This window comes from Lasioglossum baleicum, chromosome 13 (assembly GCF_051020765.1).
Source record: "Lasioglossum baleicum chromosome 13, iyLasBale1, whole genome shotgun sequence".
Classification (NCBI taxonomy): Eukaryota; Metazoa; Arthropoda; class Insecta; order Hymenoptera; family Halictidae; genus Lasioglossum; species Lasioglossum baleicum.
This window is the reverse complement of record NC_134941.1, coordinates 3,189,218-3,211,942: the sequence shown is the minus strand read 5'-3', so window position 1 is coordinate 3,211,942 and position 22,725 is coordinate 3,189,218. Positions and strand designations below refer to the sequence as shown.

General features: G+C 33.0%; 1 protein-coding gene across 2 annotated transcripts in view; it reads right to left on the bottom strand.

The window, feature by feature from the left end:
• Asta-r1 (allatostatin A receptor 1) overlaps nt 1–22,725 on the bottom strand; it is a 119,724-nt gene that overhangs the window by 9,186 nt on the left and 87,813 nt on the right. The window contains exon 6 of one of the 2 annotated variants that reach the window (XM_076437005.1): nt 7,945–8,785. The exons of the other annotated variant lie outside the window; for it this stretch is intronic. The gene's annotated coding sequence lies outside the window, so the exon portion shown is untranslated. Of the gene's footprint in view, nt 1–7,944; nt 8,786–22,725 lie in introns of those variants that run through there. 2 annotated transcript variants of the gene reach the window in all.

The following is a 22,725-nucleotide window of genomic DNA, read 5'->3' as shown; positions in this document are numbered from 1 at the left end:
TTTTGAAAAAAATCGAAAATTTTTTGATAGAAAAATTACATTTTTGTAAGTGTAGAGCAATTTGAAGAAAAATACGCATTCCTTGATAAAAAATAAATAATACAAAATGTAAAACATACTGATCGTATGTTTTTTAACAATCTTCCTTGGTTGTTCTAAAGGCATTCAGTTCTTCTTGTAAACCTTCTGTTTCTCTGAATTTACACAGTGATTCCAAACTTTTGGCCGGTAGTGTATATTCTGTAAGAGATTGTGTAATTGTGTAAACAGTGTTCAAATATTGACGATCTACATAACTACTTCGAATTTCTGCCTGAAGGCTGAAACTTTAGAGGTAGAATCTGTATGCGTGCAGTGGGGTGAACCTTATATAAATTAAGTTGAATTTATTGAACTGTAATTATTTTTGAAATCGATTGTACACGCGCTGGTCTGTTCATCCTGACCTTTCCGCAGTTTTATTATTTTTTAACGTTGCAAATAGTGGTTCGCAACATATAAATATGTGGTACCACTGATACCGAACACAGCTGAAATACGCCTAATTCCAAATACCATATCGGGAAATCGGTCGACAGATAAATAATTGTAGAAATGTGCAATCACAACATCCATATATATTTTTGTTTCAATACGGAATCATACTGCATTTCGATTAATTCCAGTTTTGCAGGTTTTGCCTCCAAATTCACCCTTCTGCAAGTCAATTTTTACCTTTGTGTAAATCAATTTCACCCTTTTACAAATCAGTTTCACCCTTCTGCAAATTAATTTTACACTTTTGCAAATCAAATTCAACCTTTTACAAATAAAATATTTTTATGTAAGTTTTTGTAAATAAAATCAGATTAATTGTAAAGAAATTGCAAAGATTTACATCAAATACATATTTAAAAGTAATTAGTAGAGTCTGCGGATTTTATGCATTTATGACAAAAAAGGGTACGTACAATTTAAAACAGTGGACAGAGTAAAAAGATTTAAGGCCACCAGTGTATTAGTTTCACCTTAATAAGATAATTAAAAGAAGAACGACATTTTTACTTAGCTTCTGTATTTTGCAAACATTTTATATTTTGCATAAAGATACGCAGTCTAGTAATTACCAATTCATTAACTTTGTAATGTGCGAAATCTGTGTGTAGATGTGCATATTCATTGTAGCCACTTTCTGATTAATAAATTTTAGAAATTAAAGTACATATTTATTGGAGCGTATTGAGTAATATATAGTTAATAAAAAATAATATTAGGTTGGGGAAAAAGAAATCCATCATTTCTCCGCTTGAGATAACGTAAATATAATGGATTTATTTTTCCCCAACCTAATATAAATATATATTATATATATAATTAATATATAATTTAATCGAAACAGATAAATAATTAATTTTAGATATTCTTAATGGATGAAATTGATTTGCAAGAGGTTCAATTTGATTTGCAAAAGGGTGAAATTGGTCTACAGAAAGGTGAAATTGACTTGCAAAAGGGTGAATTTGGAGTGTAAAACCTATAAATTGTCATCAACAGTTTCAAAGTTTTTGGTCGGGCCGCAAACTACTTGTCGACGGGCCGCGTGTTTGGCATGCCTGTTCCAGACTTTCATTCATACAATTTATTCAACAACTTTATGGATTCAATGGTATTGTATTGTTGAATAAAACCAGCACACAATTTGACTTTGTCGTTTACTTTATACTTTATGGAAATGTTTTCAATAAACGTTCCAAAAGGACTTTGAGTTTTCATTGTACAGATCGTAAAATGTCTTTTCAATGAGAGCACTTTCAAAGAAATCCCTGGCGAATAGGATTAACAATTCTTTTCAGAAACAGAATTTTTTAAATACCTGAAGGTAACTTTATTTCAAACCCTAGTTAATACCATCATTGTGACGGTATGTGCTGTGTGAAACACGTGTGGTTCTCTCTTGTTTCCGCCACATTAGCTTCGCTGAGGAATGATTTGATTCCATTAGGATCGAAGAGCCATTAGTCTCCTACCGGAACTGTGGCAGCGTCATCTTATCGTTAGGCTACTTGCCCATAGGGTTCCCGTATGGATATTACTTTCGACTAACGATGCGGGATCGAGACACTGAGAAATGGCACTGTTATCCGTGTTCAACCGACTATCGTTTTCGCCTGATACGATCCGCTGCTTGGGGACGGACGAAGTCTCTGCGTCACACACTGGGTGTCCCCAGAGATTTTCTAGAGCCCTCCAAGTTTATACGGTATACTGAGTCCGAGAGTGTGCAACAAGTACCATAGACATTTTTCTGTGCTGTAAATACGTGCTCTAACATGTCTGTTCACTCGGATTTTCACGATTTGCAGAAGAGAAAAATTTGTTTGTCATTTTGCTGGTGTGTAGCGATCGTTAGAGAGCATAAAAATTATGTTAGGAAGCTTTAAGTTTGTCATTTATTCAAGAAAGCTTCGTAATTGACATACTATATTTTTGTATAACTGCTTCGAGTAACATAGCAAATGGATCTTACGTACATTTGTAATTTTGTTCACGTAATTCCAACCGGAATTGTCAATACATTATGTTAGAATGCTTTGAGTTTGTTAATTATTCAGGAAATTCTTTGCCATTCGAACTAACAAATGCTATTTTTTGATAACACCTTTGAGTCACATAGCTAATGAACCTTCGGTAAACATTTGTAATTTTATTGACGTAATTCCAAAAAGAATGATTTAAGTTTGTCATTTATTCAAGAAATCCTGCAGCAATTCTAACTAACAAATTCTATTTTTTGGTAACTGCTTCGAGTAACATAGCAAATGCACCTCAAGTTGACATTTCTAATTTTGTTGACGTAATTTCAACGAGAAGTATAAGTAAAAATTATGTTATAATGCTTTAAGTTTGTCATTTATTCAAGAAATTCTTTGCCAATCGAACTAACAAATTCTATTTTTTGATAACATATTCGAGTAAGAAAATGATTTAATTTAACACTTTAGCTACTGAAAAACTATTAATAATTAATTCTTCAATGACTGTAGATCTGAAATCTGAAAGAAGGTTAGCAATTTCCTTTTAAATGGTAATCTCTCGAAAGAAGTAAGTTGACTGCGGATCTTTATGCATTCATTGCTTTTGAGAAAAGATGAGAAAAAGATTTGATTTGTTCCCACTTTCTTCAAATTTTCCTACATAATGAAAAATTGCATAAACATCCGCAGTCTAGTTAGTAGGTTGTATTACTCCAGACAATTTGTTGTTCCAAAAAATGAAATTGCTACGACCATTGAACAGTTCGTTGAATGACCTTTAATTGTTCATCTTTGATTTGTCAGTAAGCAAAGTATGAAAACTGACAAAGGATTTAGGTAACCAGAAAATTGTGTCTGCAATGATAAGTTTAAATTAATGAAATCTACTCGGTATTTTTATCTGCTACTTTTTAACTCTCCAAGATGAAAACGTGCCTTAAACATTGATATACGTTTATATATCTTTGTGTCAATCTAAGAACTATGTATAATGGATAGAAAAGATTATGTGAATACAAAATTTAATAGCTTTCAAGCTGTTTATAAAATGTGCTTGAAATGATGGCGATGAGGGATGCTTTTCTATTTAAATTACTTTCTAACAAACTCGTTTAACCAGCACAAAAGGCCATTGAATTTTTATACGAACAATTCTGTTACAACGACCACTGTTCAAAAATATGCGAAGGAAGGAAAACAGTGCATTAATATTCAAGGAATGTTTTCACTCCCCTGAGAATTACAAATGGGATAGAAAAAAATTGCGTGGCGTTCCAAATGAAGAAAAAAAGGGAATTACACTTTTCCACAAGAATACTTAAATGCAGGAAGAAAATTTAGGTAATTCCTTATTAGATTACAATATTGTTACGATGTTACATAGAAAAATTAATTTGTACTGACCTATTTGATAAAACGAAATTTGGAAATCCGCTACCTGAAATCCTGCTACTTTTAATTGTGTTATTCTGCATTTAAAAGTTTCATTCTATATTATAAAAAATCGCAAAAATATTTAATACAATTTGGAAATCCGCAGATGAATTAATGTGCTATTTTTAATTGTGTTATTCTGCATTTAATTGTGTTATTCTGCATTTAAGAATATTATTCTATATTATAAAAATGGCAAAAATATTTAATACAATTTGGAAATCCGCAGATGAATTAATGTGCTATTTTTAATTGTGTTATTCTGCATTTAATTGTGTTATTCTGCATTTAAGAATATTATTCTATATTATAAAAATGGCAAGAATATTCAATACAATTTGGAAATCCGCAGAGGAATGAATGTGCTATTTTCTATTGTGTTATTCTGCATTAAAAAGTATTATTCTTTAAATTGGATGACATAGTGGTCTCGAATATGGTAACTGAAATCCTGTTGGACTCACATGATCGTCAGTACAGCTGACTAATGCGACTGTCTATCACTCATTGTTTCTACTCATAATGAATACAGAGTAAAAAAAGACTTACAAAGTAAGCTCTGCCCTCGAGAGACCATCAATTTCTATAATTTGATATTGTCAGAAGTCAGAAACTAATGGTTTGATTTCACTGTCAACGTCTGTAAAGTCTGATGCGAGTGAAAACAGTAGATAATAGAGACGTACGCAAGAAAAACATTTCTACTGTAAAATCACAATTTATTTTTATATTCAGAGTCACCTCTAAATTTCTAACAATAGAATCCCCTGCGGAAGTTCCCCTTTTAATTTTCGGACACCCTATGGACGTACAATATTGGCTCCAGCTACCCTGGGGTAACAAATTCTGTTGAATCATGGGGTAAAATGAAATTTTACTGTAAACTTGGGATAACTCCCTATCAATAGCTATTTGCTCGAAAACACGCATTTAAGTTTATGTTTAGCAAACATGACTCTTACAATTTCAAACATGAGAGAAGTAATCAAGCGAAATCAATCGTGTAACAAGCAAATACAAGTTAAATTTGGATTTCCCGCTACTATAACACATATTTAATGTATACGTGTATATGTATATCTAAATTATAAAAAAATGATTTATACTTCAATATTTGTATAACATTATCCTATTTATTGTACGTTTGATCCTCTCGTGTGAATGAATATGATAAACTGTTTTAAAAAATACTTATAATATTTACAAGAAATTACAAAATATAATCAGATCAGAAAAATATATTCATACTTACTTAAAAATGTCCGGCTTGCTCAATATTTATGGACGTAACAAAATAGAGTATGTCTTACATAAAACTAAATAAAATATAAATTGATTGTTTGTACAAAATGTAAATTATAAAACAATTTTACGAAAAGTGTTGTAAATAAAAGTAAATGGTCTGCAGCACAGTAAACCGCGTTTCCCGATGCCAATCGCCGAGCGTTGAGCTTTACTACTTCCTTCCCGGAGAATGTCTCGAAGAAACACATGACTCCTTTTCGCAAATTCAACGGTGAAACCCGTTCACAACGGTGAATGGCGCGGAGGCGATAAAAAGAAAATCTTCCTAAGATATTATGTTAAAACGACAACGTTACTCGTTGGACGGCAGTGAAATGGAACTGTCGTTCGTACTTAAGAGTTCATTTCGCTGACCTCGCTCGTACAACTATGATATGCAATAAACGTACCTCTGATGCTTTCTTCCAGTTGCTCCTTTGGCGGGAAGACCCGCGGATATGTAAATTCTGAAATTAAAGATGTGTCCCCGCCAACAGCTGACATTGTAACGTTGTAACAGCGAAAAGCCGACGACCTGGCAAGATCTTTCACGTAGAAAAAGAGATTTCCATTCCATTCCATTTTAAAATGTGGCACAGAGGTGTCGCGGCCCCGAAAACCTGGCAGAAACTCGAAATAGATCAAGAATTCATGATCATCCGCCAATAATTCATTAGGTTGTTGCATACGAAATGTCCGAGTTTTAGGAATGACATTAAACAAACGCAATTTCGTATCCAACGTATTCTATCTACAAATTTCAAGTTTCTTGATTGTATTACGGTAAAAATAAGATATGATCATTCACGTATTTCATTTACAAGATTGTTATCCTGATTTTGTAGTTCTTTTTGACCATCAATGATTAGTAAGTTAATTAATACACCACATTTTGACCAAAAATCACTTGAAAGTTATTTTTCCTGATATATAAAAGGAATACACGACAGTCGCGTTGGTTAACGTTGAAATAAACTTGATGTAGAAGTGAACTTATACATCTAAATTAAAATTGAACATAGGATATTAGCACAATTGCAATGTTGACCGATTTCGATGAAATTTTCAGTATGCATATAAGTTACCGAAATCTATAAAACGCATTTGTTAAATTATCGTTACAGGCCCAGATAAAAATGTTGATAAAACATCATTTTTAAAAATTTTGTGTAATTCCTACCAATTGCAATCGTAATAAATGTTTGTTTACTTATTCTCTAGCGAACTAGCCGGTGTACACTCCTCGTCAAAAAGATATAGCCCAGGTGTGCTATCTTTAATTTCTCAATGACCCATGTAAATTTTTACGTTTGTAACGTATAATATCAAAACATTATGAGCTCAGAATATCCGGCTTACTGGAAATGTGTTACGATGTCGTAGAAGTTTGTATACAATGAAGAAAAACTGTTCCATACTAAGGTCGAAATGATAGCACACTCTGTTAATATGTTTAGAAATTGCTCAGTATTTCATGATCTATCAACGAGTAAAGATTACAGTACAATATTATATAAATTTGTAAGTATGGGACGCGGAAAAAAATTAAACGAGTCTGAAAAAAAGCAAATTTTTGAACTAAAACAGCAACAGTTGTCAGTAGCGAAAATATCGAACGTAATAAAAAGAAGTCGTAAAGTAATACACAATTTCTTTAAAAATGTTGAAGATTATGGCAAAAAGAAAAGTACTGGTCGGCCGTCATCGTTATCCGATCGTGATAAGCGAGCAATTTTGCGTGTAGCTTCCAACTCGCACTTAACAACGAGGCAAATAATGGAAAAATCTGGTGTTCGTGCCAGTGTTTCAAGTGTTCGTCGAGTTCTACTATCCTGCACAAAATATTAAGAGGTTAAAATTGAAAAAGAAACCTCCGTTAACAACGAAACACAAAGCAGAACGTTTACGCTTTGCGAAAGAAAGAGTGCATTGGAAAAAGAAATGGAGAAGGGTACTATTTTCGGACGAAAAAAAATTTAACCTGGATGGTCCTGATGGGTTCCAATGTTATTTTCATGACATAAGAAAAGAGACAATGTCAGCAATTCGACGACAAATAGGAGGAAGCAGCGTAATGGTTTGGGCCGGCATCGGTTATTTCAGCAAGACAAGTATCAAGTTCATCAATGGGAGAATGAATAGTGTCCAATACATAAATTTAATCAAAGAACAAATAAATAATCATGCAGAACGCATTTCTGGACCTGATTACATCTTTCAACAAGATAATGCATCTGTACACACATCAAGATTGATGCACCCATTATTAAATAACTATATGTTTGATAAGTAATTATTGTTAGTTAAAATTTATGTTCATTATTTCTTTCTTAAAATAAAACCATTTTTTTTGTTACAGACTCTAAACTTTATAATATTTTTAATTATTTTCAACGAACCGCATATTCTGAGCTCATAATTTTTTGATATTATACGTTACAAACGTAAAAATTTACATGGGTCATTGAGAAATTAAAGATAGCACACCTGGGCTATCTTTTTGAGTAACATCTTAAAAAAATTCAAGTCCTTTGGACCAATTTCTAAAACGTTATGCGATGTTTAAGGGGGTGTCCACTTATTATTGCCGCTGACTGTAAGTTAATGATGAGGATATCTATACTATTTCTACATCATTCTATATGTTTCTTCAAAATGGCAGCCGGGAAGAAGTAGCCTAGGTCTGACGTAGACGTAAGAATGACAAAAAGAATTTCGAAACACGTATCGCTTTAGCGTCTTTATTGACATGCGTACTTTACAATTTGCATCGATTCTCCAGGAATCTCGAGTTTCGTTGGAACCTAACGGCCTTAAATCTACGTGTCGATTCTCTGGAAAACGAAATTTCACATCGTGGATAAAGTTACTTTCAGAGACGTATCCCTTTTTCTTATGGTTGGCTTCACGGAAAGAGCAGGGGCTCATCTGTCACTATCCGCGAATCCCCAAAGATATTCCCACTGAAGTTACACAAGGGCGAACTCGTAATTGAAACGTTAAATCGTTTAAAACGTCCCTGATCAGGTCGCGATAAGCTCTTTGTTTCCTTTACGGTCACAGAACAAACGAGTAAGCCGAGCGGTTCTCGGTTCTAAATGCTAGATTAGTAACCACACTTCTCTCGAATCTATTTAGCTTAATTAAATTACTCGCTCGGTGTTTTCTTTCCGTTCGGTTCTGTCCCTTCTTACAAGCGTTATGTACACGACGTCCTCTTTACAGTGTAAGCGTAAGTTCCACAACGTTAATAACTATAAAATTGTTCACGTTCGCGCAAGACGGAGAACTTGATTCCCGGTTACGATTCGGCGAGCGCCGACGACAAAAATCAGGCAGCTCCCACGCTCGAATTAATCGCAGCGTCACGCTCGCTAATTAGGAAGATTAAACGTACGTCACCAGCAATGCTTCGCGAAACGATGCTGGCTAAAATTGCCGTGCGACAACGGCCAGGTCCGAATTCCCACGAACCGTCCCGTACACGCAACAACGAGGATACTCTCATTTATTCGGAGATTCTGGACGAATTTTGCTGCCGAAGGAGTCGCAACCTGAAATAAGAAGAACATCGTGACCACTGGGAACGAGAATATTCAGCCTGGAACACCATGACATCACTGGACAGCGGATTTTTATGCAAGATAAAAATGTTCTATCTGATTTGCAACCAACTAGAGTGAAGTAGAAACTTATTTTCTTTCTTAATGTGTTTAATTGGTCGAAAATAATTGTACGGTAGGACCTCGATTAACCGGATCCCGATTATAAACGAATATGCGTTTAATTATGATTATATTATGAAGGGAAATAAATTTTCAAAAATAAACAATTTATTTTGGAATACAATGCATATTTTAATTATTTCTCTCGGGTCTCGATTATCCATCGGGCCTTAATTCCTACTGTAACAGTGTTATTAAATTCTACTCTATGTAATGTTTTCACACACCGACGAATCAATATTTTTTGCTTTCTGAGAATTGATAACGATTAATTAAGCGTTTAACTGGGGATGACGAGTCAACTCGTCAGTCGTGTTTCTTATCATTAGCCTGCGGGTTTTGTGCACTTATAGCAAAATTTAATAGATGCAATTTAAAATTGTGGGAAAATTTTAAAAATATAAAGGTGGCAATACATTATTTTTCATCTGTTCAAATTATCAAGGGGAGAAATAACACTCTACTTGGCTTCTATTTCTTGCAATCAATGCAGACAATTTTTAGTTTGCACAGTTCTTCTTAATTCAACTAATAATTCTTTCACTTTACTGTGCCATAATATCCATATCAGTGTAAACTTTACTCACATTAATATGGTAACATTTTTATTGTCTCTCTAAATGTTCATTATTGAAAAATTACTCAATTAAAAGGCTAGAATTGGCTAAACTTCCTTAAAATAATTGTGAGGCTCATTAAAATTTTCTTGTGGTTACTGGTAATGTCATAGTGTTCTTCCAGGATTAGCATTTTAAATAGCAAATACTCTGACAATTATATTTCTAATTATTCTATTTGGAATTGCATGCAAATCAATTCTTAGTGACCAAGTTGTTATTAATAGGTATTATTAACATAAGCGTAGGAAAAGCTGAATCAATTTGTTCATCGACATATCTGACGTTAATCAACGACATATTTTTATCGCATCGATAAATGTTCATGTTTTCCAAAAAATTTTCTGTACCTTTTATGTAGTAATTCTAGAAAATTAACTTTTAAATTGATCATATAGACATTCTTGATTGAGCACGTTTTTGTAATTAAGTGTAGCAAACGAAAGTTAATTTCACTTCTTTAAGACCTCCATAAAGAAGTTTTTATCATAGTTGAATATTTATACTAGTAACTAGACTGCGGATGTTTATGCAATTTTCAATTTTTGCAGGCGTTTAAGAAAGTGGAATCATGTAAATCTTATTTTCGGTGGCAGTAGTCTTTGTAGTTCTGGAATAATTAAAAATCGTACTAAATTCTGTGAGTTTTTATATCCCAAAATGTTTTGAAAATTTTATTTAAATAAAAATTTTTGCCCAACTCTGCTAATAACTAATGAAAAGTTGAAGTGTTGCTATAACCATCGTAGTTAATGGTCTCTGCTCGTGATTATAAAACTAATTTACGTTATAAATATCTATGAATACAGGAAAGAATATTGGAAGGTAGGAAAATGTCGGGAAATGTCAAAATTCGTACAAAGAAATTATAGAAGAACGTGATTGTTTGCTGAAAAGGAAAATAGATTTGTTGAAGAAAAATGTTGTACCAAAGGGAAACCAAGCTGAAAAATGCTAGGAACATGTCACGAAAAATGCAGTCAGTTTTGCAACAAATAGAAATTGAGCCTCGCTTTCATGTTTCTGGGAGGCATAAAGAGAATAGAAGAAAACGATTCTATCATTTATTACTGTCGCAAAGGAACCAAACGCGAAGCGGCAGAGTAGAATAATCTGTCAGAGCGAGTCTCGGAAAGTTGAACAAGTCTTTTTCATACGGAGGAGCAGAACTTTAAACAATTGCGATGCGAGGTAATCCACATTCGTCAAATATTAACATTCCGATAAAAGAGCATCTGTTTTTGACGAAGAATAGTATTTTCAAAAGGTCTATTGTAATGACTAGACTGCAGATGTTTATGCAGATTCCAATTTTCGTAGACAAATTCGAAGAAAGTGGAATCTTTTAAAATTCTATTTTTAGTGGGAATAGAGAGCCTTTGTAGATCCGAAATAAATGCAAATTGTACTAAATTCTATCGATTTTAATATTGTAGCGTTTTTGACAATTATCGTAAGCCTTAAAATGCATGAATATCCGCAGTATAGTAATACCTTTAAACTCTTCGATTCATTATTAACCCTTTGCACTCGAATGGCGAGTCTGAGGCGCCACTAAAAATTGCCGTACCATTATTCGAAACCGTTTTAACATTATTAAATTTGTCTATATTCTATAAACTGTAAATAGCTCAACTGTTATACATATAAGAGAACAGGTTCAATTTGATGTGCACAATGTAAAAAAGATTATACATATAGTATAATACAAAAATGATGTGAGTTGAAACAAATATCTTGATTTTGGAATTCAAATTGTTCGAGTGCAAAGGGTTAACAAAGTTTTCCCACGAAAATGTACTTTACTATAATATTTTGGTGACTTGTAAATTATGTAAATATGATAAGTAGACTGCGGATGTTTACGTATTTTTCAATTTTTGTAGGCAAATTTTAAGAAAGTGGAATCCTGTAGAATGTTATTTTCAGTGTTAGTAGTCCTTGCATATCTGAAATAAATAAAAATCGTACTAAATTCAGTGGGATTTTATTTTCTAGCATTTTTTGAAAATTTGTTGAAGCCATAAATGCATAAAAATCTATAGTCTAGTGATAAGTATAGAATTTTCTAACGATAATTATAGTAATACTAAAATAATCAAACAAGTATCGAAATATGTGAAAGTAATGGGCATAAAAATCTCCTTTCAAAAGCCTCCAATAATTTTTCAGTAGCATTATTTATACAAAAACATATATTTAGTTTATTCGTTGATTGAGTTTGCCATAAATATTCTTTGCGAAACGTTGAACACAATTGTTATCGTAATAATTATTAGTTATTATAATAATCTGCATGTGTACACTTTTGTTAAGTTTCTATATATATACCTGTGTTATCTTAATAATTTTAGGATTATAACCTATAAACATGATTAATTTATGCTATACTACATATTTCCCTCTAAAACCTCGAAACTTCATTTACTTAAAGTTTTGATGAAATACTCTACAAACATATGAATTTGGATAAAATCCACTACTGAGAAGTAATACCTTGTAGTATTAACAACTAATACCTAAACAAAATGGTACAAGCCGCTATATCAGTGTTAAATTAGAACATTAAATTGAACCGTACAATTAAGCATAAAATAAAAAAATGTATACAGTGAATATAGAATTGTTCTCCTATTTTTTAAAATTCTACACTGCTGACCAAAATTATAAGTACACTTCTTTTTCTGGCTGGTTTATTGCCATAACCATGCTTTTCCATTTTTCGGAATTACATAAAAATATATGAGAAATACATTGATGAAGCAGATATAGATAATTTTTTTATCATTTGATTTTAGTTACAAATATTATATTCAATAGTGAATAACATGTACTACAAACACTATAAAGTTATTAAACAATAATTTAGCAACCATTTATCATCATATATGCATAATATACGTGTAACGAATATGTGTAACGAAAGTGTGTAACGAAATGAAAATACATCATTAATAGAATGTACGTTGGAGGAAAATAAGTAGAGAAATTACAATAATATATTATTGTTTCCTTTCCTAATTTCTCCACTTATTTTCCTGCAGTAATTTCGTTGCTTGGTCCTTCCTACGTTTCCTAACTAAATATTGCATCTATTGTTTGTACAACAAGTATTCTCCAGTATCATCCTCGAAGCCGCGAACGTCAACAGATAATATTTCTGAACATCCGAGACAGGTACACCGTATTCTCGTCATTCCAGGATCAAACATCCTGAGTCCGACGAGTATCAAGCAAAACAATCCAAAGACAAAGCCCAAGGCAACGTGGCACACTGTTCGATGCGATAGGATATTCCGGGACAAAATTAATAACTGATTCATTTTTGACGTGATATTCTTAATACTTTTTTAAAAATGTACGAAGATCTATCAATTGATTAAAAAGTTTGAACAATCTCAATTCTTTTATTCATGAAAAATTTCTCACGAAATACTACATTGCAATTTGTTGTCGTATAATTACCGAGTAATTTTTGTTTGAACAATTTTTTGACAATTTTTCGGAAATGTGTGAAAAGAACATACAATATTGTCTCCGTAACTATTGCTAAAAGGTCTTTATCGTAACCGTTAATTTCGAGCAAATTTAAGCAAACAATAACGTTCAATCTGTCCAGAAGTAATAATACAAAAAATCAGGAAGATATATCATACTTTTTTTGAACGTCTGTTTTTTAAAGATGATAAGTATTTTATATGAAAAATTATGGAAATATACTGTCAATTCAACTTGTAAAAATCAGAATAAAAAACAAATAATCTGCCAATAACACGTGATTAAAAATTAGAATTACGAGAACAAATTAGTATATTTGGCAAAAACTGGGTGGTTTTAAAAAGTATATTTCCTCGTTAATCCCTCGCACTACAATTTATTCTACCGTGACCGTGATTAGAACTTCTTTATCGATCATAATTTCAAAGAAAATGAAGAAAATCAACACTACCTATCATGGAAATATATGGACACTGTTAAAAAGGTAAAATAATCATTCATAACTTGTACGTATAAAATATGTTTATATTGTGTCATCCCTTAGTAACCAAACAATAAATCACTAATATTTTATTTTTTTAAGTAGTATACATAAATGTAGTAATACACATAAATTTTTGTACGAGTTAGAAAAAAGTGCCCCAATTCTGAAACCCAGCTCTGGACACTCGTACAAGAGGCATAAAGTAAAATACCGGATGAAACAATAAAAAAATTAATACGACGAATGCCACAATTAACGAAAAATGTAATAAATGCCAAAGTTAAATTGTTAATTTATTTCTGTTTGAATATTGTTTAATCATTTATGCATAGCCGTTTATTTTATATACTTATAAAATGAAAAACTGATTAGGAGAGAAATTATTTTGCGCTAAACACATTTTCTGTTCTTACTTTTTTTCTTTCAAGTGTCCATACTTCCATATGCCGTATGCCAATATGTTATCTAACAACTATCCAATTGACAACAACAAAATAGAATTTTATTTCGATCTAGAGGAAAAATTAATGATATTTATATTTAGTCCGAAATTTTCATCACGAGTCTGGCACGATATTATAGTGCAAGGGGTTAATATTTCATGATTCACTGCTTCGAATTTTTTATTTATGTCCACTGAATCGAAGACTGTGTGCCAGGGCCAAATAGACCGACACTTGCTCCCCCAAATCCGAGACCAAAATAACTTCATGCCATTAGGAATTATTATTGCTTCCCAATCTTCTAAAAATAGCGGATCGGATCCGATCGGTTCGATTCGAAACGAGGGATGACGGTGGGAGAGTGAAATTTTTCAGCGACCATCTTGCTCGGCGTATTACGAAAGTAGTACGTAAGTGTCGAGAAAAGTGGGCAGACTCGATGATGGGTACACAGATCGATGACGGGAAGGCGCAAGAAAGATAACCACCCAAGATGGAAGGGGCTGAAGACTCGAAAAGAGTGAAAGCAGAGACACGACGGGCCGCGCAAGGCCGCGGGTGAGGCGGGGGTGTGTGCGCGCCGCAGCCCTCTTGTCGAGCGAAGTTTTCCGCCGGTTTCACGGCTTGGCCTACTTCCGTAGAGTCTCCTAACCCAGAACCACAGTGTGGACACGTCGCATAGTGTGATGGATCGTCAATTTAGCTGGACGAAAATCATTTTAGTTCCCATCGTGAAGTCTTTCAATTCAGTTATCTAATTTCAAAATAGCTATGATGTCCACTCTAAATCATTCCGAAATGTTTCAGGCTTTTATGTTTTAACACTAAACCTACCACCGCCGATCAAAATGACCGGCTCCAGATTTTTTATTTTACAATGATTGAAACTGTTGGTAATATTGTTACGCGCAGCTTATTAACTGCACTCGTAGTTAATTATTACAAGGAACAGTTACTGTATTACACTGTTTGATAGTTACAATAATTATATTTATTCAGGTACTACTGAGGAACACGTGATACAATATTGGCGGTTGAACACAGACTGAATTTAGACGCGAACGTTCGTACATTTAAAAGATCCTAATAAGAAAAGACGCAAGGGGCCGCATTGACTCTATTTTCCAACAGAAACAATAAAAATGATTTCATAACAAATGATTGTATATGTAGATATCTTTAGTAGAGCACGCATTACAATAGAAACCGCACAAAGTCTACATAAATTTCAATCTTGTCATTTTTATAACGGAATATGTTCTTAGTTAATTTTAAGGCTCGGTAGGTTTAGTGTTAAACGTTTCAAACAGATTGCGGATCTTTATGCAAAATAGAAATGTTCAGCTGCGATTGTGAGAAGCAGGAGTTAAATAAAAATTCATTTCATCCCCTAATAGTTTTCTTACACTTGAAAACAACATAACAGTATTTTCAGACTTTTCTAATTTTTCACTGTTTTACATTTCACCTAGCCTATTTTTATATTCCACCTCGTTTTCCAACAGAACAACGATCCAAAGCATAAAGCGAAAGAAACAATGAATTGGATCACGGTCTCCTCAATCGCCAGATATTAATATTATTGTGAACATGTATGGTTTTGTATAAAACAACAGTTGGCTAAGTATCCAGATATACCTAATTCTGTCCATGAACTGTAGGAACGAGTTCAAAGTGTATGGAACGGTATTCCTGAAGGATTTTTGAACAGTTTCGTGAACAGTGTTCCGAAATGATTAGATGCTATCAAAAAAGCCAAAGGCGGCTTCATTAAATACTAAAAATATGATCTACATATTGAGGTGCAAAAGTGTTGAAATGCATTATTAAAATAAAAAAGATTATACATACTATTAAGGATCAAGATAAATTATTATTTTTTGTAGTTTTCAAAGTTTAATAATATTACTTTTATTTTCAATAAAGTTCGTATTTTTCAAAAGCGTTTATGTAATATTCAAATAATTTTTAATCAATAATCCTAATCATTGCAACAGTTTTGAGAGAGTCACTATATACATATAATAAACTTATAGACTGTAATAATTTCATATGCAACAACCTAACACTTTAATGAAGGCCTATTAAATACTCTTATGCAAAATTCATGGTGGACACGCGAGACTTATGTTGAATGTATAAATCCATTTGAATAAAACAGTAGATTTTCACAAAGGGGTATGTTTGAAATGAATGTGAGAGATTTATTGCTTTTAACTCGTGTGCAATGGACATGGACATATTAAAAAGACGCTTTTCAAAACGATGTATGTAAATAGTTAGATCTAGGTTAATCCGTATTACAATACGTATAACGAAGAAGAGAGAGATAAGCCAATTTCAGTAAAAATGTCATTTTTCTGGAACAAGCATATGTCTCCATCTTGAAAACTTTGTCGATAAATTTCAGATGACTCACGGAAGGATTTATTTACAATATGTAACGAAAATGGAGTTTTCAAGGTACCGAACATTTGCTGTCCATATTGCTCTGTCCATGGTTTTTACGATTCTGTCCCACTGGGCGTCGTATGGGGATGACGATACCATGAAATAATATCTTCTGATCAATGTCGTAAACATTCTTTCCGAGTTAGACTCCCTCTAAGGATGGCTTCCGGGTAACGATCATCCCCATAAAATAAAGACTCGGCTTTAAATTAGTCTCCATTGAACAAAACCGGCTCATGGCAGAGAGACACGAACAGTTATTTCGGGACCACTATGGCCGCTCCCGTTGACACACGACGGTGTTCGAGCAAATATTTCACGGGTAAATGAAGGGTTGGTAATTAACGCGATCAAGTAGTTCCGCCCTTATGCCTAGATACGTGTACGACGGATGTATATCTCGTGCAAATTAATATTGTCACATATTGAAACCGTAATTAGTCTCGTACCGTGTTTAATATAGGCAAATTAGGGGTGTATCGGATGGTCGAGCGTGTATCGTATCGAGTGGAGATTAATATGGAAAATTGAACAATTTTCGATCAGCCTTTTTCGATTTGCGTGGTTGATGGCTCGTTTACCAACAATATTTTCAATTTGCTTTTCGTTTGCCATGCAAATGTTGCACATATGCAGTGGGTGTACAAAATATTCGTACACCTTTTTTTAATTGTACCAAACGACCTGATTTTTTATCATCAATTAGAAGAAGCATTGGTTTACTAAATGACCTGCAAAAAACATTTCCGAAAATTATAATTCTCAAGGTTACATGAAAAAATAAAAAGGCATCTTTTTAAACTTTTTTAATTGGGCCCTTAATGAAAATTAAAAATACATGTTTTGTAGATCTATGTTAGTTATACACATGCTGAAAATTTCATCGAAATCGGTTGACGCAGGAAAAAACGACACGCATTGAAAGATGTACGATTCTGTGGATTTTAACAAAAGCCGTGTAAAACTACGATTTTCACCATTTCCAACCGCCTGTAACTCGTGTGCATGCTAATCGATTGCTGCAGCATGTGTCAGCATACAAACAAAGCTATTTATGAAATTCATTTGTCGGGGTGTAAGAGACCCCACCTTACAATTTATTAACCTGGTCCAAGTACAAGAAAAGAGTGCACGAAAAGCAGGTGGAAGGAAAGAGAAACGGTTGATTGAGGTCTTTAGAAAAATAAACCATGAACTGGGGCTAATTCCACCGGAAGTCACGACAAAAGCAAGGCGAACGTCTAATCTATTTTTAGGTATCGTCGATGAGTCATTCGGCAGCCGACGCCGAGTACAAGCACTTTCCATTAAGCGTCACCCTACTTTTCCCATTTAGCGTTAATTCCATGTGAATTCGTTTACTGTTTCCAAGACCTCCTCCGCCGGCATCTAACTTCTGGCCTCCATTTCGGCTGGCTCTGTTTACAGCAGCCAAAGACGCTTTCACGGATGAAATCGTACTATGATTACGGAGCGACTCGAAGCAATTCGAGACGATTCAATATTGGAGCGGTATCAGGTTTTAGCACTCCTTCGGGTTGCTTTTAAGCGACACCAATCGCACGTTAAGCTGTTTTCAGGAAACTCGTCGAAACTACTCATCGTTCACAATTCTTCGCGCTGCACCAAACCTTTCCACCATATTTCTCATTTTAGGATATGTGCGCGCGGTTACGATCGAAGAATAAACATAATATGATTATACGGTAATTTTTAACAAATATTTTATCTTGCTTTAGAGGATATTTGTGAATTAAGAGGTTATATAGAATTAAACGGTTGAACAATAGGAGAAATTCAACAATGTTTTGATCTGTAGGATAAACTGTACTATTGCTGGCACTGCAATAGTTATTGGCACTTTCGATTTAAACGGCAAATATTAAGCATTCCTGGTATAGAAAATCATTTTTTATTGCTTCTTATTTATATTTCAAAGTTCAGAGTTAATTTAAATATTCAGAGTTCCACATATGACTGTTCGCAAATGTGCCAATGACTGTACTATTTGTCTTACGATTGTTATTCACTGAATATATTTTGTAATAAAAGATTTATGACTCGTAAAACTGTTTGAGTTTGCTGAAAAATCTCTATTAGCTTATAATAATAGAATGTTAAACTCGTTTAAACATTTCAAAAAAAGATTAAAAAATTGTTACTCCTAGTATGGCTTATGGTGCCAATCATCTTTTTTTCATTGTTTATCCTATACATATATTATAGTTTTTTGACAAAACCAATACTTTATTTTCAGAATATTTTATTGAGTGATAATTAAGTACCATTTACTGAAAAATTTAGCTAAATATCAGCTGTAAATTAAAGCAGAATGGTGACCAAGGTCACTGAAATATGGTGACCTTGATAACCTATTCCAAGGTCATTGAAATCGGAGAGGAGGTAGCACGTCGACAAATTTACCGAAAGAACTAGTCAATGTCGAAGTCGATTATGAAAAAGATTACAACTATTTCATCCCAAAGAAAAAAAAAATGTAAACGAATAAAAAATGCACTTCTTGCTGCAAAATTTTATATTAGATGATTGCATAAGTTCGTGCCCGATTTTCATAGATGTCGCAAAACTGTACTGCACGCGGCGGAGTGTAAAAAAAAGAATTATAGAATTATATAGATAATTCTAGAATTTTTTAGAAAAGAATTGTGACAATACATATGATTGATTATTAAAGAATTAATAAAGATGAATAAATTCTCTAAAATTTAACCATTGAATTTTATTTTCAAATCGGATACAAACTTGTGCAATCACCAGATACAAATCCAAAAGATTTTGGAAACTTTATTTCTGGGAAAACGTCTTTAAAGTTTGTATTAGAATCATCTGTTCCCACTGTGGAATACAACTGTACTTTCCAAGCTATAAATCCAGTAGTTTCACGAATTTCCAAATAAAACTTTGGGATAGTATTTCAGAAGAACCGTGCTGACAGAATATACCATTTTTGAAAAATCAATGTGTTTATTTAATGTCACAGACATGTTAAAATTATTTTATGCAATGTTGGATACATAGAATATAATAACAACATGAATAATTATAGTCGAACTCCAGTTACGTAACTTGTGGTAAATTGACTTCAAACTTGACACAATACAGTCCTAACTACCCCATAGAACTTCAACCTGTTAAGGAAGTGATTTCTCAATCACGAGGACCCATTCAAGCCATAAACGTAAATCAAATAAAATAAAGTTAATTGGGTAAATAAAATTAATTGAGCAAGGTGAATTTAAAAGTCTTTGAACGAGGAGATAAATGAAGATTGATGCGATTTAATCCGTTTCGTCCAGCTAAACAGCTGGCGAATAAAATAAGAAAGTTTGCGACGTTCTGTAAATTACATCCGGTTGTTCGGAAAAAGTGAACTGCTCAGTGAAAAATGGGAAAAACTCGGAGTTCAAAAAGTTCCGTAATTATTCCGTCGTGTTCAATACGGTTTCAATAAGGTCCGGACAATTTCCTCGGAAATCACTACGTAACTTTCCCCGCGAATAAATTAAATGTAATTTGAGACTGTTTAAAAGCACCAGTTCTGTTCCCTTTCAAGGCAACCCGAACTGTTCCATTTACCGAAAGTGGTCCCTTTGGAATGCAAATGGACCGCCTGCGTTCGAACTGCACCATCTAAAACGTTACAAACCGCTGGCCATTGTAAATCACTACGTCTGTAAACAACGTGCCGACAAACTCTTTCTGCAATGGTTGGCACAATGGCTGCAATTAACCCTTTACACTATTTATTTTGTGGTCATAATGATTAGAACTTCTTGATCTTTCAGAATTTCATAGAAAAGAAGGAAAGCATATATTTATAAGGTTATTTATCAGCTACAACAAAATAGAAAACTTAGACCTCAGATCTTTATGCAAGATGAAAAGTTTGTGCATCAATTGCGAGACACAAGACCTACAAATGAATTTATATTTTTCACTAATAATTTTAATGCAGAGAAAATAATAAATTAATACTCTCAAAGTCTTCTAACCTTTTCACTGTTTTAAATTGCACCCACCCATTTTTGTCATAAATGCATAAATCCGGAGTCCACTAATAACATCGATGGAATCGGTTCAGAACCTCCATCACGAGTCTGGCTCGATATTGTAGGGCAAAGGGCAAGGGGTTAAAGGACAGTCTCGGAAATTATATTTCTAGAGAAGTCATCAATAACTAGACTGCGGATTTTATGCATTTATGGCAAAAATACAAAATAAATAGAATAAACGTCAAGTGAATTTAATATTACTGGTACACATTGTTTACAACCTGTTCAAATTATTACGAAATCAATTTGTATGTAACTCTCTTTTCTTGAAATTGATGCAGACAATTTTTACTTTGCATAGAGATCCACTAAAATAAAATCTAATATTACTGGTACATTATCTACAGCCTGTTAAAATTATTACGAAATCAATGTGTATTGAACTCCCTTTTCTTTTTTATTTACATCCCACATAATGTACGAATAATTTGCATGTATAGATTAAAACGGGCCACCCTGTATGCGTATCATATGTTTGCTAATACATATATTAATTTTAGCACGATATAGTTTTATATGCAAATAATTTCAGGAATTAGGTAATGTTAATCCTTGGTTGATAGATAGAGGCCATTTTAGCATAACGAGGGTCGTTATTGCTACATTATGTTATAGTAAATGATGGACTTACTTGAAAGAGTACAATGGCGACGTTATACTGCTGTTATCCTCATTTAGTTACTTTTAAATTATAAATACTTAAAAATATATTGTATTAAAATATTTAAAAATGTTATCATTTCAATATGCAAAAGAATTTTGTATTAAAGAAATGTAACTGTATCATTGTACAAATAAGTACAGATTTATTATGGCGGATGTAATGAAACTAGGTCGTCAAATGTTTGTTGTACGTGCCAATGGTTACTAAAATGATTTATAATATTTATATTCATACTTGAAAATATGTTTGAAACATCGTACTCAACTATTTATTACATATTTAAACATTCAACAGATATTTAAACCTTTACCGTTCACAGATTCAAATACTTTTCATATTTAATAATTTCCATATGAAATATCTCATACTGTAATATTTTGTAAATATGAATTTCCTGTAGGAAATGTCTGTTCCAGAATTATGCGCAGCGCACTGATCGCAGATATTTATGGAATCGATAATTTCATATTAGAATTTAAAAGAGTTGCAATTAATTAAAAGGTTAAAAGTAATTAATTAAAATGAGATAATACTTTTCGCGGGAATTATTATTTTATTTCCGTGTTTTATAATATCTTGCACATTTATAAATGTATGAAATTCTTGTTGCACAAAATGAATTGTCGCTAATCGTAGTTGCAAGCTAAACTGTGGATCTTTGTGCAAAATAAAAACTTTCTGCCCGAATTGCAACAAGTTCGGGTGAAATAAATATTTAATTTCTTGCCGAGTATGTTTAATAGTTAACAATTCAAAAAAATATTTTTACTGTCACAAATTAGACCTCTCCAATTTTATCATAAATGCATAAAATCCGCAGTCTAATAATAATACTCCGATGCGTTTTATTATTCACAGGATTCTGTATGTGAATATACATGATCGAATTATTCCTGTGGCAGATCTCGTGGTCGACGTATTCCAATAGTTGGCGTAACCGAGTGGCGATATTATGTCAATATAAGGAAAACAGCGATGCAGAATGCAGAAAGAAAAAGTTTGAAATTGTCCCGATGGCGAAATTGCCGATTGCGTAACAATTCAAGAACGTTACCAAGCGAGAAATTAAAATTTACGATGCCCGCGAGGATCTACCGAACACCAATCGCGATCTATTAATGAACTGGCGTGGATGTAATTATTCTGCTACGGATATAATCGAATAAACACACTCCATCCCGATCACAATTACAGTTTGTAATTATTTTTATGCTTGATGGATCGGCGTTGGAACACTGAATCTCGTGTGTAACTGTTCAAACGAATATTAATGCGTTTTTAATTAACCCGTTCGATTTTAAAAAATTCTCTTACTATGAAAAATAATATTTGTAATCTTAACGCATTTCAGAGCAATAATGGATAAATATTAACAAACGCAACGGTTTAGTTAATACAGAAAGTGTATCAATGAAGGAACAATGATATGATTCTTTTCTCTAAAAACAAAATCTGTTCTCAATATTTTTCTTTTCTAAATACTTCATTATTTCTGTAAATAACATTCACGAATCTCCAAAATGAAAATTTTGCAACAAA